Source organism: Stegodyphus dumicola, chromosome 2, assembly GCF_044657685.1.
Source record: "Stegodyphus dumicola isolate Sdum_Otavi_A_Nest chromosome 2, ASM4465768v1".
In the NCBI taxonomy this organism is placed as follows: Eukaryota; Metazoa; Arthropoda; class Arachnida; order Araneae; family Eresidae; genus Stegodyphus; species Stegodyphus dumicola.
Window position 1 is genome coordinate 93,195,126 of NC_140769.1, and position 9,489 is coordinate 93,204,614.

At 27.9% G+C, this 9,489-nt stretch overlaps 1 long non-coding RNA gene across 1 annotated transcript; it reads right to left on the minus strand.

The window, feature by feature from the left end:
• Window positions 1-488: 488 nt before the first annotated feature.
• Window positions 489-9,023, minus strand: LOC146998518 (uncharacterized). Its single transcript, XR_015039498.1, has 3 exons — window positions 8,817-9,023; window positions 3,606-3,687; window positions 489-715 (listed from the first exon to the last, which is right to left on the minus strand). It is a non-coding gene; the product is annotated as an uncharacterized LOC146998518 (long non-coding RNA).
• Window positions 9,024-9,489: the final 466 nt, after the last annotated feature.

The following is a 9,489-nucleotide window of genomic DNA, read 5'->3' on the forward strand; positions in this document are numbered from 1 at the left end:
GTCAACGAGAATGTTTAGTTCATTTTTTATTCGGTCTCAAAAGAGAAATCAAAATACGTGGATTTATGAATCAAAATACATGAGAAATCACAGTGAGAAAAGCACTGCTACCTTAAACTGTGATTATATATAACAAATGCAGTGAATTATAGTTAAAAAATAGTGAAAATATTTATATTTCTGAACTATTTCATATATAACATTTTCTGTTTCGCATATGTCCCAATTTGAGAACTTTTTTACATATACCAATTTTTTTAAATGTCTACAAATTTTTGTATTTTCAAGGAAAGCTTATTCTTTCACCTTTAGTATATAAGTAATGGTAATTTACCAGATAAAATTACTTCAAGGGGAATACAGAAAAATATCTAACCACTTACCTTTGTGCCTTCATCTGCAGAGACTAAAAAAGTAGTTCAGCTAAATCTGCTATAATAAATATTTATAATAATGCTAAATCTTGCAATATCTATTAATATGACAAATTTTTGTAACCTTATTTATTTGGATGAAAAATAAACAAATTCAGAAATTTATGGCACTATACTATGATTAACAGACGAAAAACACTTTTCAAAATTCAAAATAGTTTTTACTAATCCAATTTATCACATTTTATTTGAATTCCTGAAAAACAATCTTATATCCATGTATTCTTATGTATGTAAGAACTCTTGATAAACTGGATCTCTGCCATTGCCTTTCACAGCACCTAAAATAAAAAAAACACTCACAATTACTATATGTGAATATAATTCATAATTAAATTTAAACAAATGACTATTAGAATGCAAATTAAAGGAAGCATTTAAAATATTTTAACATTTAGTATGTATAAGCAGAGTAGCAATTATTTGATTTTTCGATTATAGTAAAATAAACATGGGGGGTGCCTTTTAAAATTTTTTATGTCAGAAAATAAACTCAAACCACCAACTGAACATATGAGCAGTTTTATCAATCAGCCACTGGTAGGTAACCTGGATACCGAATCAACATATAAAGTTGCCAAGATAAAAAGAGAAACAAAATTATGATAATCACATCCTACCTAATCATAAAACTATTTTAAATTTAATGTGTAGGCAAGTCCAAAAAGAGTTAGAATGAATTTATTTTGCAACACAAAGTAAAGTTGTCTTGCAGGAGTAAAAAAAAAAAAAACTTGTTTCATGAGATTGGCAAGTAAAAAATAATTAACTGCATCTGGTAACACATAAGTAATTGTTAGCTATGTGCAGAAAATAAAATCTGATCATGATAAGCAATATGCAATTTTAAACTTCTGAATTTAACTGCAGAAATTTACCAAAGAAGTATATTTTATGTTGTAACAGTAGTAAATGAAGATGTGGCTAATCTTTACTGTATGGTACACCTTGGTTTCTGTCTGAAAAAAAATCGCAAAGTAGTATTGGTTGTTTGTGAAATGCGGAAGCCCATTGCGTGAAATAAGTTTTTCAGTAACCCTAATGTTGATAATGTTGGCGAAAGTAGCCTTTGGTGAAAAAAAAAAAAAAAAAAAAAAAAAAACACTTTTTTTTGTCAATAAAAAGGAGTTATTTCTGCAAATATTACCAACGTGTTGTGATAAATTTAGTTTTGGGCTACTTTTTGTAATAGTAAACCTTTTGTATGGACCCAGGTTTTTGGTTCTTACCATTCTTTTCAATTGCTGTGTTTGGTTGCATGGAAGTGGTATGGTCTTGTATTTTGAACATGCTATTATTTTGGTGTGGGGTACCATCGTTTGAGTATGTCTGAGGTGACTAAGAGACGAAAAATTTAATTGAATTGCTTATCTGGAGGATGGAGGAGATGGTGGTGGGAAGCCTAAATGTATGCATGTGAAAAAAAGGTATGTTAAAAAAATTACGTTTCATTTATTTATTGGTCTCTTTGTGTTAATTTTTGTTAGATTTGTTGTTTAATGTTTTCATGTTAGGAAATATGTATTTTTGGTAACTTATTCCTCTCTGTTTGTGTATTTTTGGCTGTCTCTGTGTGTTAAGACAGTGGCGAATTTTTTCTGGTAAACATGATATTTTTAACTTTCTGATTTTCTTAAAGTGGAAATAGATCAATGTGTACATGGACAAAGTTGAGGCAGTGCACAACGCCTAGTTTGTGCAGTTATTTATTATTTTTTTATTATTTATTTATTTTTTTTAGTTAAATTAGGTCGATGTGTACATGGACACCGAGTTTGTGTATGTCTTTGACTTCTTATTTTGATTTTGTGTAGCGGCCATCTTGAAATTGGTGCCGATCCTCTCAGGTGACGATCTTGATATAAAAAAAGATTCACCAAGGGTTACAGTAGAGTAAATTTTTACCAAAGATGTTCTACCATAATCACCATTTCAGTGGTTTAAACACTGGTGGAGCAGTATACAGAGATGAAGATTTGAGTTTTGTTTACACAGCATGATGGTTTAGGCACTCCAGCCATTACAGTGAACAAGATTATAATAAACATAGCCACAATAATTGTCTATAAATATTGATGTATAACACTGCATTAACTAATACATTTCTTATGCTAGTATAAACAGAATCCTTAATCGAAGTGAAAATGAGAAGACTGTGCATGCATTTCCTTTAACTGAAACATGGATTTGACCATACAAATCCCAGTCTTAAAGGACATGCCACACTATGCAGATAAACAGTAAAAAGTGCTTGTGTTGTTTTTATTTGTTAGAGGTATGAAATAAATATACTTGTACATTTTAATTTTTTCTTTTCTTGTTTTACATTTGGATTACCTATCAAAAAGTAAGGAATTTTGACATTATTACAATATCTGAGTTAAAATAACATTCCAAATAACAATTATTGGTAATGTTAAAATAATAAAAATTTTAAATTGGGTTAAAAAGTAACCTTTAATGTGGCATGTTTTTGAATTAAACTCTATTGACTTTAAAAACAACAAAACGTACCTCTTTATTAAGGACTTTAATTAACTAATTTTAAATACGGAGCTATGTATGAATTTTTTCCCTTGCATGTTATAATAACTGAAACAAAATTACTCTGATACAGTCAAAAATCCTAAATACAAGTACATAAAATTTACTTTAGCAATTTAAAAAGATGAGACACACTGAACACATGAATAAATTTCTATCAAAGAATAATTTATTAAATTTGGCCCGTTCCATAGTAAACTTTAACCATTAGATTACATTATTACACCATGTCATCAGTTTGAAAAGCAAGTCATATGCCAGATCTTGGTTGTAAAAGAAATGCACAAAATAATATATAGATTATTGAAAAATGATGTATACCAGTGTTTATAGATATGATTAAATGTAACAGAAAATTTACTGTCACAACTACATTTTTAAGTGAAATGTATTATTTTAACATTTTACAATATTTAAGGTATGGCATTAAATGCAACATTATGTGCCTGGACATAAGTTAGTAAATTAAAAAAAAATAATCATCAATCATCCTCAAAGAATGAATGTCATGAAAAATTTCAAAAACAAGCAGAATTTAATTTAGAAGACCTTTAGACACTTATGATAAATAAATTTGAGAATTCTTCACCCAAAATTAAATTATAAACTAAAACCAGTTTGACTGACCTGCTACAAAATCCTTCAGCTGCAATTTTTTCAATCTTGAAAACCAAATTAATTCCACATGTATCTTAACCAGTTGAAATTCCTACAGAAAGTTTGATAACACAATAATAGAATTAATAGAATAGAAAAATTAACACAAAAGTATAGAACATCATTTAAACTTAACATTATTACAAATTTTGGTGCTTTCTGACTATCTGCAAAGCTGTGAAAATTGGCAAAATGGTTAGTTTATGGTTCATATCTACTGCTCTGTTTCACAAGTAGTAATTCAAATAAGCACTTTATAAGAAACAAGAAAATTTAGGATGCACACACACAAAAATATATATATTGGGTCAATATTCACATATTTTTCATCCAATGGAATACTATTCAGAAATAAAGATTAAATATAAAGCATGTAAATACATGTGTGTGGTATGCATATTCATAGTTTGCTATTATTGTGTATATACTCTTGCAGTTTTAGCATAAGTTGAAGCTGTGAGGGCAGATGATCAGAAAGTATCAGAATTTTTCATGTATAAGAAAAGATTGCCCTGACAATAGTATCTCAATTGTTTAGCACTGACATTTACATAGTGCATTTGAAACATATACTAATATATGTATAATAAAAAGATAATTGCATACTATTAATTCATTTTTTTAAATGCCAAACTTTAACAATTCTTTAACATATAATTAAACAAATTCTTTCACATGAACATTAAAATCCATTCTTAACTAAAAAATAAATAATAAAACCATGTAAATTTCTTATGAAGCCCATCATTTCCGAAATGTCCACTTCTGAAAGTTCCCAGCATTTCTCAGTATATTATTAAATTCCTAAACTAAGCATCAATGATCGTCATGTTTGCTAATGTGACAATATCTTTCACACTTCTTTGTTACCACAAATAACAAGTAGTCTTCAATAAATCTTTAACTGTTACATGCTACTTTTGTCTAAAATTTGTACAAATAATAAAATTAAATGAGTTCTTTATAATATGCTCAAAGAAATAATTTTGTATGAAAATTTATATGTTATATATTGGCCTGATTAATGATTCAGGAAATAATTGTCTAAAATCCTTGTCTAAAAATGTCTAATGTCTTTTGTCTAAAATTTGTACAAATAATAAAATTAAATGAGTTCTTTATAATATGCTCAAAGAAATAATTTTGTATGAAAATTTGTATGTTATATATTGGCCTGATTAATGATTCAGGAAATAATTCGGGTTTTCAAACTGCTTCCAATAATTCAAATTTCAGCTTGTTTAAAAAAAAAACTACAACACAAAGATAAGCAAATTTCCTTATGAACAATGCATTTTAACATTATTCAATCACTGGGGATCACAGAGTACTGATTGCTTCAATAAACATTACTGTAATTGTGTTATTTAAAAGACTGTAATGTTTTAATTATTTCTTTAATTAAAACATTACAGTCTTTTCCTACTTCTAACACCAAAAGAAAGCCCAGATAAGAAATATAAAAATATCAGTAAAAATAAATTATATTATTTAATGATACTTTACATTAATTACACTTATGCATATATTATTTTATTATAAATTATTTCAAAATCAAAGAAGAGAAAGGGGAGAAACTTTAATATTGGCATTTTTTAAATGATATAAACATTAATCATTTAGTACAGTTTGTTATTTCAGCAAAAAGGATTCACTTTTCTGGATAACATTTATATTTCCATCTATTCATATTCTGCAAACTTGCAACTTGCAAGATTCAACAAAAATTATCAATACTTTTATTATAATGACAATACTACAGTAACATGAACATAAAATTAAACTGCATATAACTATAAAATAAGCCAGCATATAATAATGGTGCATTGGTTTCTAAAACAATGGGCTGGATGAAAAAATACATGAATTATGGTAGCTATTCATATTCTTCAGCTTTCCTAATATTCTCATGTTCACTTTACATAACTAAAGTATCTAAAATACAATAAAAATGCAAACAATATTTATGAGAAAATGTTAAAAGCAATCATAAGCATTTGATTGAATGACCATATTTTGTCTTCCTGCAAGTCGAATCTTAAAATGATATGCAGTTTGAAAAATGCTTAATCCTTTTATAAAATATTCAAAAAAGGGAACAGCTTTAGTATTGGTCCTTTTGGCAATTTTTTCATTTGGCGACAAACTTCGGTCGCCAGGGTAGACCCGGTTTTGAAGATCGGAAAAAAATGGCGGATTGTCAACAAAACCCGATCTAGACTAAATAACAATCCTAAAATATAAGCTCTTATTCAGAATAAACAGTCTTTCTCTAATTTTCAATATTTCTAGTACTGCTATGATAAATTCTTGAAACACTACTGTAAATGAATTTATGACAATTATTATGTTATGAGTAATGAAATTTACAAAATATTTTTAATTACAAAATATAATGTATTAAACATTAATATTTTAAGTAGTTAGTTCATATTTATATTTTATTATATTAGTACTTAGCTAATATTTTTAATTTACAAAAGGTTAATTTTTATGTTTATGAATAATGAAATTTACAAAAGGTTAATAAATGCATTTCAAACTAGTATATGTTACTTTAGTTTCTTAGATTCTGTTATTAAAAGAAAATAAAAAATATTTCAAAGTGAAGGAAATCAAATTTAATTATAATGGGCAAGTTTTGTACCAGTGTTAGAAATATTTTTTATAATTAAATATTGTAAATGGTAAAAATATTAAGAAATGTATATTTTTTAATCCCTCAATTTATTACAAGTAATTTATGATTATAATTTAAAAGCTAAAATTAAATTATCATAATGAGTAAATTTTGTACCAATGGTAATAATACAACAATAATCGTAAATGATGATTTCTGTGAAAAATTCGAACAGTCATTGGAATCCACTAGTGGTGGAGTGATAGCCACTGAACAGTGGTAGTTCAGGCTGGCTATATGGGAGTTTTAGTAGTTTTCCGTAGATGTAATGTGAATCTGAGCCAGTTTCTCTTAAAAAGTACTTTATGAAGGCATCCTTCTTCTGCTAGCCAGCATATGTATTTATTTTCTATTCATAATTCTCTCTTATTTTCTTATTTCTTAATTCTAAATCTTACTTCTGAAGAGAAGAAGTGTTGCATCTATAGGTCAAAAAACATGGTCAATATGTTTGCAAAATCCTGTCAGTTTTGGAAAGCATTTAAATAAACTAAATAATTTGTATGTGATGCAAACAAAAATGCATTACACTATTTCATGTACTGAATAATTAATCAGGGAACAAAGTATATTGTAACGTTCCTTTATTTTGTAACCAGAGTTATTTTATTCTTGGGATCTTTACTGTCAATTTCCTCCATCCGTTTTCTTACCAGAATCCAAATGAAGTTTTTATTTTGTAAAACAAACTGTTTTTTGCCTTTTGAGGCCACATTAATAGGTTGCTAGATAAGAAAAGATTTGTAGTCTTCAGCCTTGCATTATAATTGCTGATAGTTGAATTCCATGCCAGTTAAGTTTTTAACCAACTTTGCATTAAATTGATTTGTGCAGCCTTTGGGCTACAAATTTATTTGAATTTAAATTTTACATTTGAACTTAATTGTTATCATAAGTTATCTTGCCACAAGTGGTTGACCGACTCATAAGTACAAAGTGTGCCTTCTGTTCTGTACATCTAAACTTTATAATAGAATAAAAGTATATCTTAACTTAATAAGAATATATCTAAACTTTATGATAATAACATTTAAAGACATTGTAATCAGTATCTAAGTGCTTGCCATGTAGTCAAATTTTTATATATAAATTGTACTCTTACTTTTATTATAGAGTTTTTATTACAAAAAATTCAGATTTCTGTTAGATAAAATGTTTAAGTAATGTAGAAAATTTGCATAAAATTTAAAATAAAAAGTCGACTGTTATGTAAACATACTATTAATGAAAGTAATAATACTCAATGAAGGTTATTCATATACAGCTGTTACGTTGTAAGATTTACAAAATTTGAGAACTCTAAATTATAAGCAATATATTCCATAATCTAAGCAACATTATATTTTTTATAGTCAAATTATGAAAATATTATAAAAGCAATAATGAAACCTGATTTGAACCTATGAATTCATGCAATTACACATCCCTATAGTTCTAATATGAGGTATACAAGTATTTTTAGACCATTGTAATTTTATCTCCTTAGCAAAGGAAACACCAAGAGTTTACCTCATGCTACTGAAAATGTGTTTTTTTTTTCCTTGGGGGGGGGGCGTTTATAATAATATGCAGAGTTGACATATGAAAAAATGTCAAGACTCATGTGATGTAATATTAAAAGCACTAGTTTTAACTATCAAAAATTTGGCTTTTTAAAAAATATTTTAAATGTTGTGCTTTCCTAACACAAAAGTAACTTTAAGAAAAACACACAATTTATCTCTCCTGCCATCAAAGCTCTGATACCTATCAAATTCGTTAAAGTTACGTGGACAGAAATGGCGGCATGTTTGAAGCTCAGTATTTAGGGTTACCAAGGTTATCATAATTTTTCATTTATCGCTCCAAAATGTCGCCAAACAAATTTCTCGCCAAAAAGGACTAATACTAAAGCTGTGCCCAAAAAAGATTAAAAAAAGGTACTGTTCTGTTATCAGGACCGGGTTCAGAAATGTATTTATGTATGCTTGTAAATTTGTATGTGTGTGTGTCTACATATACACATCTATCTATGCACATACTTACAAACACAGGTTCATACATTTCCGATTCTGGTCCGGATAACAGAACAGTACCCCCAAAAAAACTTAAAACTTCTAATTCTCTATGTTTTAAAATTGAATTACAAACTAGATCAAGATAATGTTTCAACCATACATATTTCGGACAAAACAATGCAAACTCTTATTTGTTATAAAATTATTCAAACTATTTAACATAAATTTATTGTTGCAATAAAATAATAAGCAATCTACTCACACATAATATTTTGAAACTGAATGCATAAACTAGACTAAAAAAAATTCAATCATAAACATTTGGATAGCAGGGCAAATTAGATATCTGAAAAGAGAGTGAGCCATTGAGATACTATACACGTAATTCATGACAGAATGGAAACAATTCATAAAGCTGTGAAACATTTAACTGTCAAAATGACATAAATAACATATATTCCAAAAGCAAAAACGTAAACATACAAGTATTGCAACTGAACTTACCTTTCATGCAACAAAAAATATCCATACAAGTAAATCTCATAGCGCAGCCATTTTGGATTTCGTTTCAAATCACACAGTAGAGCTGGAGCAAACCGCATGTATTCGTTACTGAGTAACGGGTACATCGGTTGACTCGAAGTACCGATTCGGTACTCACAAATTCATTTCGTTACTCGCATCTGTTCGTTACTCGCATTTGTCGTACGATGCGGTTTGTTCGAGTACGAATGATGCGGTTCCTATACGAATACGAATGATGCGGTTTCTATGCGAATACGAATGATGAGGTTTCTATGCGAATACGAATGATGCGGTTGCTGTTCGAATACGAATGATACGGTTGCGTCACAATGCGCTCATATTTTTCATAGATAATTTTGAATTTTTTTGGGCATCGGGCAAACTCTTGTTTACATTATATGTTTTAGTTGAAATACTATTTAGTTGTTGATATTTAAGAATATGAGCAATTTTGATAGCGTGAAGCGTTATTTTGTATTTTCTTTTTACTATTGCTATTTATGTTTGTAATTTGAAAATTTAGATGATTTATCTTTTTTTTTTTTTTTTTTTTTTTTTTTTTTTTCTTTTGAGCGTGCCATAGTCAGATTTTATTCATTTAAAATATTTATATACTGCACTTAGGTATTGTTTATATAAGAATATGTAGGTT